The sequence below is a fragment of the Podarcis gaigeae genome, assembly GCF_964106915.1.
Source record: "Podarcis gaigeae genome assembly, chromosome: 4".
NCBI classification, from domain to species: domain Eukaryota; kingdom Metazoa; phylum Chordata; class Lepidosauria; order Squamata; family Lacertidae; genus Podarcis; species Podarcis gaigeae.
The window spans coordinates 41,950,430-41,968,810 of NC_139677.1; the positions used below are offsets into that span (position 1 = coordinate 41,950,430).

Consider the following 18,381-nt stretch of genomic DNA (forward strand, 5'->3'; position numbering starts at 1 on the left):
GGATGAAAGAACTGCTAGATCTGGACCCTGACTCCACTGAGTCTGTGTCCAACAACCAGGGAACTTCTGAACCAGGACTCCCTAGTGACTGCAGTCTCTGAGCTGCACCCCACCAAGAAGCCAGCATATATTCCCCTATGAGCCTCACATGCCACTGTGCTTGACTGCAGGCAGCATGTCTTATTAGAGTTAGCAGAGAGGCAACACAGTGCCAACCTTCAGGTCAGAGGGTTCTTTATTTACCAGCAATGAAGCAGAGCTGGGAGAGGCAGTGTGACTGAGGGGCCATCTAAGAACTCATACTGCAACCAACACTTTTGGAACAAGTTGTCTCTTCCTTAGGACCTGTCCAGGGTACTGAAGGCCCTGTCTTTGAGCACCCTTGTTCCCAGACTCTGGTTTTCGGCCTGCTAATTGGTCGCACAGCCTCTGCCTTTTGGCACCTTCCTCTTGCAACTGGTGTCTGGACCACTACTTAGCTTGATTCCTCAATACTCCACCTGAGTTCTGGGCTTGACCTTGAAAAACAGGACCTTGGAAATTAGGACAGTTTGAACTTCCTAAAAATATATATATACTGTTTTGTTCCATGAGGTCTTTGCACCATGAATGATGCTCTGATATTTTAATCTTCTGGTGTTTCAATCCTCCGGTCTTTCTGTTTTAAATCTTATATACCGTATGTTTTTATTTTGTAAGCCACTTCGTGATCCAGATGGTGAAAAGCAGGGTATAATTTTTTAAAAAAATAAATAAAATCCCTCCTCTACCTGCAGGGGAGTGGATAAAACGTACATGGGAACAAGTCTCCAAACAGATCATCGTTCAAGTTTTCTGCTTCTCTCACATAAGCATTGGATCACTACTTGTCAAAGAAATGAGTTGGATCAAAACATTTTGCCATAAATAAGAGGGGGGAACTATGAAGGTACCTTGCAGATGAGAAGAAGGTTTACAGCAGCTTCATCCAGCAAGGTGTGTGTGCAGTTTCCATTTTAAAAGGAAGTTTTCTGCTGTCAGAAATCAAAAGCAGAAATTCTGCCCTCTAGATGGTCATGGGTCACACACAGCTACAAAGCTGGTGGGGTGGCCTGGGGTCAATCACACTGCAGCCTAGCCTATTTGACAAGGTTGTTGGACAAATAAAATGGCATGTGGGTGTGCAGCCCAGAAAACTATGTGTGGCACCGCATGTTCCTTGGAGAACGGGCAAGAGAAAAATGCAGCAACAATCCAATCAAATGTTTTTCTTTCCCATATGTTAGCAAACAAATAAACCTATAAAATTCAGATTAGGGGAGACACAGACAGAGAAGAGCAATAAAACAACTATTACAGATAGAATAAAGCAGATGTAACTCGAGAGCTAAAAGGCAACAGCACCAAGCAATGTTCCTGAGGGAAATGTGAACTGATTGTGATGTTCTTCTTACCTGGTCTTTGCAATGGAACACTTTAGAAGTGGAATAGCTAAATAAATAAAAGATGTGAATCTTAACCAGTAAGTTTCCACCAAGAGAAATGAAAATCTTTTATCACTTTTCCTGGTTTCTGCACCCCAGCTTCCGTCCAACAAAAATTATCTCTCCTACACATTTATTATTGAACTGAAACAAGATAACGAAATATCAGATTCCTGCTGGATTTTGCCCATGGCACTTGGCAGCTTTCTGCAACCCAGAGCTGCCACCCCACCCCCCCACCCCGCCCAGACTACAACATCCATGGCATTTGCAATCTAAAAATTCTGGAGCTATGTGAGAAATCTCTGGGCAGATTTTTCTCCTTTGTTTTACTGCCTGCAGCTTCAGGGGGCTACAAATTGGTCTGGAGTATTCAAATGAGGTGCATTGGTTTCCCTGTTTTTCTCAGACTGGGCAAAGGTTCTCACCCTGCCTTCCTTGGACGTTTCTTTCAAATGAAGATGGGGAGGGGGAAATTGGCAGCTGGGTCTCCATGGACAAAGATGGCTCAACAGCACCCCTAAATGGTGGACCTGCTCCTTCAGGAGGAATGCAACCCCAAAATAACTGTAGAACAAAATCCCTAGTACCTGGACTTGGGGGCCACTCACCCCCAGTGCCTCTCTCGTAGCAAAGTTCATTTTCCATTTATGAGCCATCACTCCATTCAGACACAGCATCTTCTGAACCAGATTTAACAGAGAAATAGAGCTCCACACCATCAGCATAGTGATAACTATGTGCCCCAAATCTGCTGATGACTACTGCAATATAGCTGCTAACAGAACTAGGGATCAAGTGTGTCTTGCAGCCCCCTGCACCTAAAGTACCAGGATGTAAATAGATAGCCCCCGAAAGCTTTTCTCTGAGACTGGACATGCAGGTAGAAGCAGGTACATCATGGAAAATTCCATCACAAACATTAGGATTTACTTTACAGTACAGCTGTTACTACATGGGTGGGGCTCTACTTTTGTTTGGTGTGCCAGATCAAAACGTGGCCACCTATCCGTGGGTCCCTTCTGAAAGGTGGGTAGTTCACCCACCTGTCAATCAGCTGACTTCATATGAATGCTAAGCTTCACCCTTCCATTTGTTTCTTTGCAATGAAACTTGCCTTCAGCTCTGTTTAAGTTCAGAGCCAACTGCAAGGCCTGCTGTTTACGGCAATGATCGGTTCCTCTTGGACGCGCCAACTGAGAACGCTCAGGTAGAACTAATCATAGTGGGCTTAAATTAAGCATTGGGTGCTTAATTTAAACAGCCTCGAATACAAGGCCCACTGCCAAGGAACAGTCAGGAGCACACACTAAAGAGTCTGATAGCTCCTTTGCAGCAATGGCTTTTACCTAGGTTTTAGGAAACAGGTGACATCTGGTAAGTGACAGGTGGGCATGGCTGGGGGGAAACAAACTGTGTTGTGTTAAAATCTAGTATTTGCCCTTAAAAAAAGAAACCAAGAGAAACTACCATTAGACTTCCATAATGCAGAGAGTTTATTTCCATAATCAAAGTTTATGGATCAGAAAGTCCTGCTGGTTTTGAATTCCACAATATTTAGTTTGGCAACTCATTTCCCCCAAAACGGAAATTTATAGCTGGCAGAATAATTTGGTTGATTGAAATATCTCCAGTTCTGACCAGCAACCTAGTTCTATAAAACAAGATTCTCTTATTTTTCATTCTTGATTTGGCAGGGCAAATCAATTTACCATATTCCATTGACATACAAAAATAAAAATCATGACCCTTCTTTCTATATTGTGAAAAGTAGGCTGTCAATGCTGCTTGACTTCAACCTCCAGACTAAGGGGGGATTTCATTACTTCATGAGTTGAACAGTTAACATTCTATGGAACAGTAAGTGTTGCTCAAGCTCCATTTAAAGATATTGCCAGTGAACCTTAGCCTGCGCCTGGTCTGCATAATCCAAACCTAGCCATGCTATAATCCATAATCCAAACCTAGCTGGTATACTATAAACTGTAAAAGACTCAATAACGCCAACCCACCCACCCAGGCCTCCTGAGTTTCATTCCCAACCAGCACTCAGCATTCTGTGTCCTGGAGGCCACTAAGAATGCTTAGTCCTTGTTTGGCTGTTTTGGAGATCAGTGAGTTGCATCCTTTTAAAGCGAAGGTTTTGTACTTCTGCAGGATTCACCCAAGGATACTGACGACTTCTTCTTCCTTCTTCCCTCTCTTCTTCTTCTTCTTCTTCTTCTTCTTCTTCTTCTTCTTCTTCTTCTTCTTCTTCTTCTTCTTCTGGCTTCAATCCAGTCAGCACTCACTGTTTGAGTTTGTTAGAGTTTGGATAGTGTAGATTTGGGTATGCTGACTCAGTGGGTTTCCAGTATGTTCACCTTCATAGGCAATACTTCTCCAACTTCCAGATTCTAAGGACCTACAGAGGATGCTATTACAATCTCGACCCACCAGCTGAACTTGATTGAGGCATCCAGTTAGCCATTGTAGAGTCAGAACGCTGTGCAGAATCACTGATCTTTCCAGATGGACAATTAAGCAAACCACTGTGGTGGTTCATACACTGTGTTATGTTCTACATTTTGGCCTGAACATGTATGGGTGGTGATCTTGTTGTCATTCTAAACAATTGTGCCTTTTCTTTTCTGTTGAAGTATAACAGTTTTACAACGGGTTTATATATCATTTTGTTCTAAAAGCTGACTGCTCAGAGATATCATTAACACTCAAGAGCATCTACTGCAGTTGTGCTTATGTATAAACTCTGGGTGCAGAAACTGTGTCTATATTTCTTGAAGCATAAATTGATTATTATGATACATGCTCATCAGCAAGTATTTTTTATCTGTCTACTATTAGAGGCATTATGATGGTGCTTTGGAAATATTGTATTCTGCATAGAAAGCAAACAAGTATTTGTTATTCTGAATGCCCTGTAAGCTGTTGATTTTTTTTTTTGGGGGGGGGGAATTAAAAGACAAACAGCTTCTATGAAATCATTCCAGGAACCAATTTGTGTGAGTGGCTCAAGTGAAGGGCAGGGAGGGGGCGGAAATGCAAACATTAAATCAAAGATGCCTTCAGTTTGGATTTTTGGCTCCAGAACAGGTTTCCCAAGCTTAAAAGATGTGTACTTGTGAAGGGAATGCACGTGCTTGGGAGTAACAAGTGTTGTAAAAGCATATAGACTATCTACCATCTGCTCATCTATTTATGTAAATGAACAGCATCTTGCAGCAAAGGAAGTCATAATAGGTCAAATAACCATGTTACCGGTTGTTAGACCAAGTATGCAATGCATTGCAATCATTTATATGCAATCTGTTTGCATTCAGTTGTCAAGCAGCCACTTGGCTTTCAGCAACTGATCAAGCATGATAATGTAGACAGAACTGATAGTGGTCCAGCTAGCAAAACAAGACAAGAAAAGAATCTTAGATAAGGACTTTTCCATTGGAGTCCAATGCTATGGAACATAAGAACAGCCCTACAGGATCAGGGCCAGTGGCCCACCTGGTCCATCATCCTGTTGTCACAGTAGCAAGGAAGTTGCCTGTGGGACACCCTCAAGGAAGACCTTAGCCCAACAGTACTCTCCCCTCCTGGAACTGTCTTCTGAGAAAAGTTGATTAACTTTTTAAAGTAACCTGCCTTCCTGCCAATGAAGAACCTAAGGCGGCTCACAATATAAATTAAAACAGATACAACTAAAACACAATAAATATAAATATTAAAAATAAATTAAACAAGAAACTATTAAAAATAGCATTGAATATACATAACATCATTTAAAAGCAGAACAATGCCTTCCTCAGAGGACCCTGTCATAACAGCCAGTTTGTGTCCATAGGCCTATTGGAACAAACAAGTCTCTTTGCCTGTTGGTCAAAGGAAAGCAGAGAAAGAGAGTGGCAGTCTAGCTTCCCATGGAAGCAAGTTTCATAATCTGGGAATAGCCGCTGAGGAAGCCCTTTCTTCTGTTATCACCAAACGTGCCTGTAACGGTGGTGGGACTGAGAGAAAGACCACCCCAGATCTCAGGCTAGCCAGGCTCATACAGGGAGATACAGTCCTTCAAACAGTCTAGACCCAAACTGTATAAGGACACGGTGAATTATGCCCAGAAGTAGCCAAGTAGCCAATGGCATTGTTGTAACAAGGTGCTTCTGTTCCTCCTGGAACTGGCTCTGGTCAGCAATTTGGCCATGGCATCTTGGACATGCTGAAGTTTCCATACATGGTCCAAAGGCAGCCCCACCCAGAGCACATCAGAGTATATCTTCCTTCCTACTGGTCTAAATAATGGCAGGAAAAGAGCATAAGGCAAGCGGCATAATGAAAAGCAGTACTGGGATGTAGTCGATATAGCAGCCAATTTTCAAAGGCAAACTGAAACATGTTTGCCTGTCAGTTTTCAAAGGGCAACTGAAATTTATTTACCTGCCAGGTACAGATGTGTCAAAAATCCTTTGGAAACTGACAGCTATTTTCTCTTTAAAGTTTTGGTTTTTCAACAGTATGGTTTATGTTAAAATCCCACGAGTGTCATTGAAAGAGGTCACATACCTATTGCTGAGAATAAGAAGACTAGAAGGAATATTTCCAGCGGATTACCTTAAGGTTATTTGTTATTTTGTATATAGCTGACCAGCTGTTACTATTATTACACTTTTCTGTATTTATCCTGTATTTATGATTTTGGTGTACTGTGTAGTACATTTATTTCTGGTCTGTTGACTGTAATAAAGTGAAGACAGTGATGTTATATGGGGGGGGGGATAGAAATGTTTTAATAAACAAATAAATAAAACCACAATTTCAAAACATGAAACTGTAGTGAACATACCTAGCAGATTCAAGACACAAGTCATGTAAATAAAAAGTAAAAGATCAGTTTTTCCCAGAACAAGAGCAAGCTGCTTTCATTGTACCAGCCTAATAATGGTTTCTGTTTCAATTAATTTTGTTAAGTACACAATTAGTTATTGCGGCTCTCCTCTGTATCTGGTCATAACCTTGCACTACTGTGGCAGATTTGGGCTATTTACTTAGGCATCAATTACCTCAGTGCCATGGTCCATGCCCTTCTGGCAAAGGCAGAGACTCGCCTGGAAGTGAATCATACATGCAGACATTCTTTGATGAGGCTGAGATCATCTTTTCCATTCACAGCAGCAGCCAGGCTTCATCAGATGATCCCTCTTTTTGAATTTAAGAAGAATGAAGCTGTACTATTTATGTTGGCTCCAGCTTTGCTAGCTGAATATCGCAGCATCCTTACTATCTTCCACATCCTTCACTACACTGTGTCAAATTCGTCTTCTTGTTTAATGTATGGATGGAGGTGGAGGAACAGCATCTTTGTGCTATAGTTTGGCTCCCTCCCTCCCACACACACACACACACACACACACACACCCCAATGGAACTTGTCTATGAACAGTGCATTATTATCTCTCCAATGATGGGAGCATTGTGGATAATTCTCCAAATTGCAGAAGACCAAGGGGAGAGTACCCTTAAGCAATCCGCATTTAATCCATGATCTGATCTCTAAATCATACCATTTCATATCAAAAAAGGAACATTCAAAGCAGGAAAAATATTTTTAAAAAACTCTAACTCATTTATTTCAACTCTAAAGATTCCATCTTTACTTTTTAAACCACTTTTAGACTTTGTTTTGGTGTCAGTCATACATCTTGGTGTTTTCAGACTTTCTGTCTTCAGGGGAAGCCCTTTCCAGTTTGACTTGTCTCCTGAAGAACTGCTGCAGAAACTCCCTTCGCATTGTGAAATATTCTGGAGCATGGTATAGATCAAGGTCAGTGAACCTGCAGCCTTCCAGATGTTGTTGGAAACCATCCCACATCATCCTTGCCCACTGGCTGTGCTGGCTGGAACTGATGGGAGTTGTTCAACACCATCTGGAAGGCTACAGGTTAGTCACTCCACATGAAGTTCTGGTGCATGTGATTCCTACCTCCATGTGTTCTTATGTTGCTTGGAAAATGATACATTATCATAAATTATTTCCTAAAAAAATAGTCTGTGTCAGCCTAATCAATATTTAGTCATTGTATATGTCTACGCAGAAGTAAGTTCCAGAAGTTCAATGGGGATTTACTCCCATGTAGGTGTTACTACTAGGAGTGTGGCTGATCTGCTTAAAAATGTTGTCTTTAATGTATGATTAAAACGATATAACAAAAGAAAACACGTGCAAAATAACCCACAACTTTGTTCTTTGTGGGTCTGCACATTTGGGGTTCTTATTTGTAAGATCTGATCGTTTTATTTCCCAGTTTCTTATTTTATTTGTTTCATGTTTCAGAAATAAAATCTACTGGATTTCTCTCCCCCTTTCTCTCTTTTTAGCCTCCATTCTTTGCAGCAAGCTCAGGTACCTTCATTCTCATTCTGGTGAGAAACACAAATGGCAAAAATGTCTGGTTGTGCAAAGCATTTCCTTTCAGGCAGAGCACTGATTTGACTTTTAAACCTCAGCAATCAGCAAATAATCCACTTTGTATTCTCTTACTGCTCTAATTGTATGGAACAGGAATACATTTTGTTAAGCAATTACGAGGGGAAAAATATTATTGCCTGAGGAACAGAGGGGGGAAAGGTGAAGTAATTTGTGGGCTCTTGTTTTCATGGGAAAAAAACATTGTAATTGCTTATTTATGCAGTCTGCTCCTGCTGACTCCACTTGTAAACATATCTGCTATTTCAACAAAGACATTTGTTTCCCTTGCAAAATAATTGTCCATTTAATAAAGAAATAGATTTAAGGATTAGCCTTATTGAGTTGTTTTCGGGAGATTTCCATGTTCAACTCTCATTATATTTAATTATGTAATTAATTATAATGGGAGCAGCACACTTAAATGTGCTTGGCTGTTTTATGTATTCAGCAGAAATTTTTATTTCAAAAGGACAGAGCACTTAATCAGTAGAAAGTGGTCTCCCACCCCACAGGAACTAATTTCAAGATACGAGAGAACACACTTCTTGTATATTGCACTTAGAAAAATGATAAAATTATGGCCAACGTTGCAAATAAATGAACACTCCATCTGGGAAACCCGCAAATCCTTGCTTAATTTATGGCATGATCACTGGAAAGCATCTGTGTGATTAAAAAACCAGAACACAAACCTCTGCACAGAGTACAGAAAGAGTAGGCTGACAGTTATCAGATGAGCCAAGTGTGATTTCTTCAGGGAAATGGAAAGTTGCACCCAAGTTGACAGAACTCAGCAACAGCAAGTTAAGTCTTGTGCAATTTAGAAAGGCAGTTGCACTGAGGTGGGAGTGGGTGAGGACCTCACACTTCTTGGTCACAGTCACTGCTTAAGAAACAACACCAATTCTAGGAACACTCCTAAACTGCAAACCTGCTTCTTTCAAAGGAAGTTCAATCTTGTCCAAAAATAAGCCAAACTCCCCATCAACAGCTTTGTGAGTTGCCCAACTCCCCATCAACAGCTTTGTCTGGAATGTGCTTCAGTTTTGTTCTAAACTGGCAAGAGGTTTTGGTTGAAATCACCTAAGTCCTAAGCAGTGATTTCATCAGCAGGAGCTGTTCACTTCACAGTCAGCGCAAAGTCCAACAATAAACCAGAAACAATCAGCACTCAGGAAGCAGTAGGCAGGAGTTTCCGGGTATACATCAACTTGCGCCAGCAATTTGCTTCTTGGAGACACCGAGGCTGACTGAAAGAGGCTTCAGGAAGCACTGCCTTCACGCTCAATGGACGAACACTTTCACTCCCTTTCAACACAACACCAAGTCATTATGGAAGGATTATGCAGAACTGTAGAGGTTTATAGCTCAGAGTGCTACGATCCAGAACTGTTCATTCAGCTTGTGTCTGCTATGACTCATAATTATAGATGTCTGCTAATGGTAATTCCACTCCTTAAATGGTCCATTTGGTCCTAGGCACTTTGGAGACTGGGCATTGTTGTTAATTCCCACAGTGTTTCTGATGAAGGAGTGATCTCCTGTTTACCATGCCACTGTGGGTGACCTCTAAGCAACCAAATCAAATTGGCATGCATCACAGACCAGCTAGGCCTTTCTAGAGACAATCCCTGACAACAATATCAGGCAACAGTTATTTGTTCCCCCTGTTCTTTCCTGCCATTGCTCTTCTTATCGGACATATACCAGGGTTATATATGTGGAAATACACACTCAGTCCTGCAAGCTACTGGAATGTTTGGGTGACAGCTACTCCATTCCCATAATGTTGAAAATGTCATGTGTTCTGAAGTGTTGCTGAGCTTAGGAGTGGAGTAGAAGGCAGAGATGAAAGAGGAGGGGAAACTGGAGAGTGGTAGCAGGGGTCTAAGACCAGGTAACAGAGGCTGGAGGAGGCAGTCACTTCCTTCTCCCAGGATATGGATTCTTTGCATGGGGAAGCAGGACCTCTTCCCTCCTGGGGAGAGAAGCACAGCAATGGAAACTGAGGAAGGTGTCCACCACCACCTGCTGGGGTGGAGAAACTGGAGTCAGAAGGTGAGGGCACAACCTGGTCATCCAGGACCTGGCAGTGCTCCCATCACTGGGAACAGATTCATCATTCCCAGTGCAGTGAGGACCTGCATATCCAGCCACCTTGCAAGGCACAATAGTCTTTCAAGTAAGCTCACTTTGCCCCACCTTTAAAAGCTTGGTGGGTGGGTCTGCCTACCCATTGGGACAACTTTGTTGCTTCTCTGCAGCTCTGAATTCCTTGTCCTGATCGGGGGGGGGGGGGGGAAGAGACCAACAGCACCTCCTATTCACCAACAGGGGAGAGCTTCTGAGACATGAAGCAGGTGGCTGTATCTGTTGCCCCTGTGCAGCCTGCCACCTGAGTTAGTCACCTCACCTTGCCTCATGGGTGGGCCAGCTCTGCCTGGACCACTTGGACTGCTACTCCTAGCCCAGATAACCTCACTTTACCTGTCATCTAGCCTGAGTGTGGATCTTGGGACTCCTTCCAAATCTAGTAAGAAGCCCCCCTGAACTCAATAAGACATATTTTGGAATTGCCATGTATATGATTGCACTGTTAATGGTAAGGGATGGGTGGATCTGACAGTTTCTGAGTTTCTCTCTCTCTTTACAATCTTAACATCAGTTCCCCACATTTCTACATTGATTATTATTATTTTTTTAAGTCCTCATGAAAGCTTATCAGCATTTCTCCAGATATACACCTTTTAGGGCACTTTTGCCTAATGTTCACATTTTTGCAAATAATTTTCCCTCATGTGTTTTTGTCTGTTACTTTCACAAATGTATATGCATTTTATGCACACCTTATCCTAGTATACACACTTTTATACATATTGCTTGGCTGTAGAACTGCATTGTAAAATGTGGAGAAGTGCAAATTTTGAAGGATGGCTGTGTTTCATTTTGCACATTTCTTTGCAGAGTGCGAGTTTGGTAAGTGTGCCTTTAAATGCGAACTAAATCAGTTTTTCCATCACCTCTAGTGGTAGCCAACTGTGGCAATCTCCCCACCCCACCCCACCCCAGAGGTTAATATGTCATGACAGTCAGCACAAGTCCTTGCAGTGAATCAAATCAAATCATTTGCCATGTCCACCGGTTTAAATGAATGACTATGATAAAATCAGAATGGCCACATCTCCATAGTGGGCTCCTGAGATGACAAATAAATTCAGCTCTGTCACCAGCGCAGGGTGCTGCCTTATATCATGTCTGCATAAATTAATCTTGCCAAATGTACTGGAGTTAACTGATTGCACATATTTGAATTACACACAGTTTGCAGATTGCCCATCTGTCCTTCATGCCTTTGGAGAGTCCTTCGCTGATGTTGCTCTGAATCTCTCAAGCAACAGCCCTTACAAATGTCCTTGACATTTTCTCCCAAAAGTGCATAGTATGTGCTCGTTGAATTATTTTGGCAGTATTCGATTAATCCTGATGAGATGTTTCATTAAACCATAAAGTAGAGTATATCTACACTGCTCACTGTTTTATAAACCAGGAGGGCTTATAAGGATGCAAAATAAGATGCAATATGCTCTACAGAAACTAGGGCATAATGAGATGAAAAGCATTAATTAATACAACCCTTTAAAAAAACCTCTAGGATGTTGGCTCTTATCAATTTAATTATCTAGCAAACAAGGAAAATTCTCATTAGTGCTATTCTTAGATCTCTTATAACTATGGAGTAAACAGTGAAGGGTTTCCATCTTCATGGTTCTCATCTACATAAGTTTCTGCCAACATACCCTCAAGTGGTTTATTTCCTACATTTGTTCCCTCTTCCCCAACGTCATACGACCTGCATTCTTATTATAGATCCTTAATCCCTCCTGCTTTTTACCCATGTCCTCTGACTCCTTAGCCCAGGACCATACAGTGTGGTAAATTTCTTGGCAGCCTTTGGCATAACACATTCAAGTTTAGATTTTCCAGCCCAGTCACACCGTGCCTAAGGAGTATCTCAACGCTGGAGCTGTGCCTTTAAACACCTGCAAGTTCTTGAAGTCTCATCAATCATCACTGTTTATACTTCTGCCAACTGCTACAGCACATGAATCTGGACAATGTTATGTATTCATGGCGGTTGTGGGAAGGAGCGTCCCACGGAAACCTAGAAATGTAGGTCTAGCTGGGACTTAAGGTCATATAATCCAAAATAACAGCACTGAGGTGGCATCGCTCAGATCAGACCTATACAAGTTTTGTTTCTCCAAGTCAAAACGGTAATCATGTATCATGCTTTGCTGCAAGCTTGGCTTCCATCATGTTTTTAGTCTGAAGCGGACAAAAAAAGCCCAGCAATATTATACATGGTCTCTCAAACGGAAAAGGCTGTGCTTGTTACAAAATGAATAACCTATTCAGGTCCACTTCCCCATTTTAATGTTATAAGCTGCCCTGGGACCTTATGGTGAAGGGTGGGTCGATGTTGTTGCTGCTGCTGCTGCTGTTTCTTCCCCATGCCATTCTGTTCTGCATACCCTTAAAACAACTGCAAGCAACTAGGGTCAAGATCGCCCTGTGCAAACTAAGTGTGCATCCTCCAATATGTCCCAGATTCCTTTGCTTTTTTTTATAATGATATTTTATTAGAATTTTCAGAATAAGACAATAACTGGAAAAAACACAGGAAAAAATACAAAAGCACAAAAATACAAAAAATACAAAAATACAAACAATTAACATAATAGACAGAAAAAAAGAAGAAAAAGAAAAAAGAATGACAAAAAAAATCCCTCTTTTTTTTAATCTCTCTTCTTTGGTTAACTTATTTTCCTGACTTCCTCACGCCTCCCTTTTTTGTATTCCACTTAGAGACTTGGTTCAGCAAATTCATCCTATTGGTCTATCCTTAATTATTTTTTCTCACATATTTAACTTTAAACTTTCATCTAATATCAATCCACTCTTGCATAATCTTTTACCTTATTACTAGAACCCCTTCATTTCATTCCAATGTCATCAACATTCAAAAATTTTACAATGTTTCTGTAAATAGATTTTAAATATTGTGTTGTTCATGCAAACATGAATATTCAACCAGCATATAGACTAAGATGATTAGTTGATTAAAATTATTTCATTAAATTGCCCTCCTTTCTAACAGGTTTCCAGAAAAAGAAGCCAGACTGACATGTAAAACATTCTGATGCCCTTCTAAAAACTGGCTACTGTCCAATTCTCCAGGAAAAAGGCTGATTTTAGTAATATGCACATTACTGTTAAAATTCATATTTCTTAAAATATATTGGGTGGCGGCCATCTGGCCTCTGCATCCTGCTAATTTGTAATTTATCAGTTAAGCTTCAAAATGTTGCCCTTTGCCATTTGTCTGACATAGCTCCTCAAGATGCTCTCTCTGAAAATGTGAGTTCAAATCCGTTATTGCACTAAGTGCCTTCTTTGACATATCAGAACACCATCTCCAGCTACTACCTATATGGTTTTTTCTGTAGACTTTATAGCCAGGGATAAACTGTATCCCAGCAATTATCACTGTTGCATCTGGTTTCTAATATTCTATGATACGTCTGAGTATTTGATTGCCTAGCCATTGTCTCTGCTAGCTCATTATCAGCTTCTGTCCCTTTGCCGGCATAGGTTCATAAGCATAGCTGGCTAATGGCAGAATAATAGCACCAGGTCCTGTGTCGTTGTTTACGTTCACAGGAAGGAAAAGAAACAGTAGTCCATTCTTTTATCACCTTATATCACCTTCCCCTAGCAAGTGACATATTGTTGTAGACAGCTTCAGAATATAAACATTCAAGTGGGTTACATCCAAAGTGCAGCCAACTTTTAAAAATCCCACCACAAAAAGTCTCCTCAGCTTGGAATGGTATGATATGTAGTGCAGGGGATTTCAGCAGGCATAGGCAAAATATCAGAAGCTGGGAGGGTGGCATTTCTACTCATGTAAGAGATTTTCTGGGTCCCAGCTATTGCATTCGGTCCAACCAAGTCATATGGTTTTCAATGAGAGAAAGTTTGGAATATGTTCAACTCTCCAATCAATTAACTTTGCCTGGATCATGCAAATCATACACAATGCTTCTAGCATGTGTTATTCTAGATGCTAAAAGCAAAGGCACTGTGTGTCACTTGCTTTTGGTTTCTCATTCTGTGGAATTGATGTTGTCTTACAAGCCCCAGGCCATTGGAGTCAGTGACTGCTGAAGTGGGCAATGACCTTTTAAGAAACAGCTCCTCAAATGGGGTTGGATTAACAACAGGTCCAGCCCAACCAGCCTTCATAATGCCTCAGAAGGCCTCAGCATGCTGCTGAGACAACAGCTCCCTTTGGCTGTGACCTGTCCAGGGTCCTGACTGAACCGAAGTGACTTTTTTTCTATCAGACTAGACCAGCAGTTCTCAAACAGTTTTCTCAGGACCACGCTTTCAAAATAAAAATTTGCTCATGCCGCACTGATTTTTTTATTGATAAGAAATACATTGGAAAACAGAAAAAACCAACACCTAGCAATGCTTGATTTATAATATAGAATTTTATAATATGATCATGAGATATCCAGAAAGTATAAAACAATGCAACCATATAAGAACTTGAATCATTCCCAGAATATAATTATAAACAAGCCTCTTACATATGTACCTTAAGTATATAATCTCATTTATATTAGGTCTAATCTGAGACAAACAAACTCTCATTTCTTCCTCATCAACACAAAGAAACCTTTCTCTTTTCTGACCTTTCATATTTGTCACAGCTGAAAACTCCTGTTCACAACAATAAGGCTCTTGTTCCTGTGCTCTGACTCTCCCTGTGCTCTGAGCCCAGAGATATACTGGGTTCTTTGCCATTGGATTTGCTGCAGCACATATATCCTTAACCTGATTCTCACTTATACTCTGACCTTGTGGTTCAAAATGGAATGTATATATATGCCTGGACACAAAGTTCTACTTTGCGACAACTTCCACACGTTCTTTATTGTGACAAGTTCTTCCTCAAACAGCATCACTGCATGCTGCACACCACTCCTTTGCTGGAGATTTTCATAAGCAGTTTCTGCTATGATATGGGGATCCACTTCTCAAAAGAGGGAGAATGTCAAACATTCTGCTGGGTTTTGGGTCCACCTAAAGTAGCTCCTGGGAGCACAGCCATGGTCTGCACAGAATGCTGTTCTTTCTCGGGTTGTTTATGGTGTTTCTGGACCTTCCTGTTGAAGAGTTAGCCTTGATTTTCTGCCAGACATATTGACACAGAATGAAACCCAGATGTGACCACATCAAGAACAAAACTTTCATTAAGCAAACAGATCTTTTAATTTATAGCACTAACTCCATGTGAAAAAAACCTGAGAAGTATTTCAGAAATACAACTAAGCACTCATAATGTTGGGAGAGACCTGAATAAGAAAATCCATACTTTGTCTGTGCTTCTTCTTCTCTGGGCTGTGTTCTGTACATTGCCTGATCCTGAACTGCCAATCAGGATGTTATTAAGCAGAATCTTCCTTGCACTGGCAGAAGGTTGGACTACGTTCCATTGTGAGAGAAGGAAACCCAAGCCCAGGTGTCTTTCCCTTTAAAAAACTTAATTGCTTGGTGAAAATTCAGAAACAAAAAGCAGCAGTGTATTCTCAGGCCCCATCTGCTCAATCCAGATAAAACAGTATAATACCAAGCCATGGCTTCCCTCAAAGAATCCTGGGAAGTGTAGAACCTTGTAGCAATACTTGGATCTTGCAATTGACATATGTCCACCCATCTTCCTAAAATGTGCACCCCAACATACTATAGAGTGCTAATGGACTCAGAATTGAGGCTGAACCCAAGAACTTCTTTGCTATGTACACTAGCTGGAGTCTAACTAAGGAAGCAGAGGAGATAAGCAAGAATGACCAGGCCTTAGATGCATGAAAATTCGTGTAACTGTTCATTCTTTTGCATGTTCCCTATGTTTTACTCTCTCCATTCTATTATAGCTGTAGCTCAATACAACTTTAAAATAATTTGAAATGATCTGATCTATCATCACTTTGTTCAGTTGGTGGGAAGACTCCGATGAACTCCTGGTTTGTTATGTATTATTATTTATTGTTTTGCTAGAACTTTTAGCTGAAATCATTTGCAAGGATACCAAAACACTGGGTGTCATAATAAATCAACAGGAACATGAAGAAAATTTATTTGCCGATGACATTGTGATATTAACAAATGATCCCCTGACAGCAATTCCTGCTTTAGTTAATAATATAGACAGGTGTGGTAATGTGGCTGTCTCACAAATTAATTGTACTAAATCTAGGAGAGTATGAATATTCTACCAGGGCGAAAGGTTTTACTCTATATCACAAACATTTTCATTATCTAGGAGTAACAATTCCCCCCAATTGTAAATAAAACTGCAGATATCACAATATTGTTATATATGTATCTATGGCTTGACTGCACTTGGAATACTGTGTGTGGTTCTGGTCATGTCAGCTCACCTCGAAAAGGATATTGTAGAGTTGTTAAAGGTTCAGAAAAGGACTATCAAAATTATCAAGGGAATGGAGTGACTTCCTTATGAGGAAGGGTTGCAGCATTTGGAACTTTTTAGTTAAGAGAAAAGGTAAAAGGGGACATGATAGGTAAAGGTAAAGGGACCCCTGACCATTAGGTCCAGTCGTGGCCAATTCTGGGGTTGCGGCATTCATCTCACTTTATAGGCCGAGGGAGCCGGCATACAGCTTCCGGGTCATGTGGCCAGCATGACTAAGCCGCTTCTGGCGAACCAGAGCAGCGCACGGAAACATCGTTTACCTCCCCGCCAGAGTGGTACCTATTTATCTACTTGCACTTTGACATGCTTTTGAACTGCTAGGTTGACAGGAGCAGGGACCGAGCAACGGGAGCTCACCCCATCACGGGGATTCAAACCGCCGACCTTCTGATCGGTGAGTCCTAGGCTCTTTGGTTTAACCCACAGCGCCACCCGCGTCCCAGAGGACATGATAGAAGTTTATAAAATTATGCATGGCATGAAGAAATCGGACAGAGAAAAGTTTTTCTTCCTTTCTCATAACACATGGAGCTGAATGTTGGAAGATTCAGGAAAGATAAAAGAAAGGACTTATCCATGCAGTGCACAGTTAAACTATGGCACTCATTCCCACAGAAGGCAGTGACAGCCACTAACCTGGATGGTTTTCAAAGAGGATAGACAAATTCATGGGTGAGAGGGCTATCGGTGGCTACTAGCCATGATCAGCTGCCTAGGACAGATCATTCCAAGCATGTAGAGAAATTTGTTTTTGGACACTGTGAAATCTGCTTAGAGAAGCCCAGTACCTAGCAAAAGATATCTCAGTTGGGTTGCTTATGCAATTTGTAAAATTAATGGCTTGTGTACTTCCTAGCTGTGTGACATTTACCTTACCCCCTGCCTCCATCTGGAGCCTGCTACAGGTAGGGTGCAGTGAGCTCTAAGCAGCTCTTCACCGAACCTTAGCAAAGTATTCATAGCTGCTGCTTAGATGCAGGCTTTCAGTATCTAAAGGTAAATGTGGCGGATACCTCTTGGTACTATGACCAAGGACTAAAATGTAGCACACGCCAAAGAGACAGCATAGCATAATGGCTACAATGCTGAGATAAAAGACCCTGAAACTTCCCTCTGCCGTGATCCTAGGCAAACCCTCTCAACTCAGTTCCCTGCCCATCTTGGGGTAATAATAACAATAATCTATTTTATAGTATTGTTGTAAGGATTCCAACAGGCATTATGTTGTTTCTTTTTCTTTTTTCTATTTCAACTTTCAAATGAGCAGTTTCCTGCATACCCCAGTCCCCCAAATATGCAAAGACCATCACCTTGTCTGCAGGTAGCATCTTTCACTGATAGCCATAGCTCAGTGATTTGTCTTGCAAGCAGGATGTCCCAGCTTCAATCCCCGGCAGATCCAGGTATGGTTGGGAGAGAGTCCTGTGTGAAATCCTGGAGAGCTGCTGCCAGTCAGTGTAGACAGTACTAAACTAGATGAACCAATGGTCTGACTTAGTATAATACAGCTTCCTAAGTTCATATGTTCCTAAAGGACCACCAAGTATGGTACTTGTTGTTTAAATGTGTAATGGGCTATGTCCAAAAAAAGTGCTTCCCTGGGTACAAGGACTTTTGACTGTGCAGCAAAACTTCCCCTCCCTCTTCTTTCTGCCTGGGTTTTCTCCCAATGCTCTGGAGCAGATTTGGAGACGGGGCACAGAGAGAGGAGAGGAAGGGGAAGTTCCATTGAACAAGCAGAAACTTGTGCAGATGTACTTCATTGGATACTGCTCAGTTTTATCAAAATTTCCAAAGGTCCCAGTACTCAGTTACTCCTCCTCTTGCAATAGCACCTGCAAGGTACATTTCCCAAAGTTGCTCTCCATACATGAATTAAATCTATCAGTTAAATTAAA

At 41.3% G+C, this 18,381-nt stretch overlaps 1 long non-coding RNA gene across 2 annotated transcripts in view; it reads right to left on the reverse strand.

Moving 5' to 3' along the window:
- The window catches only part of LOC310842520, an 88,649-nt gene that overhangs the window by 18,124 nt on the left and 52,144 nt on the right, over nucleotides 1-18,381 (reverse strand). The window lies entirely within an intron of this gene.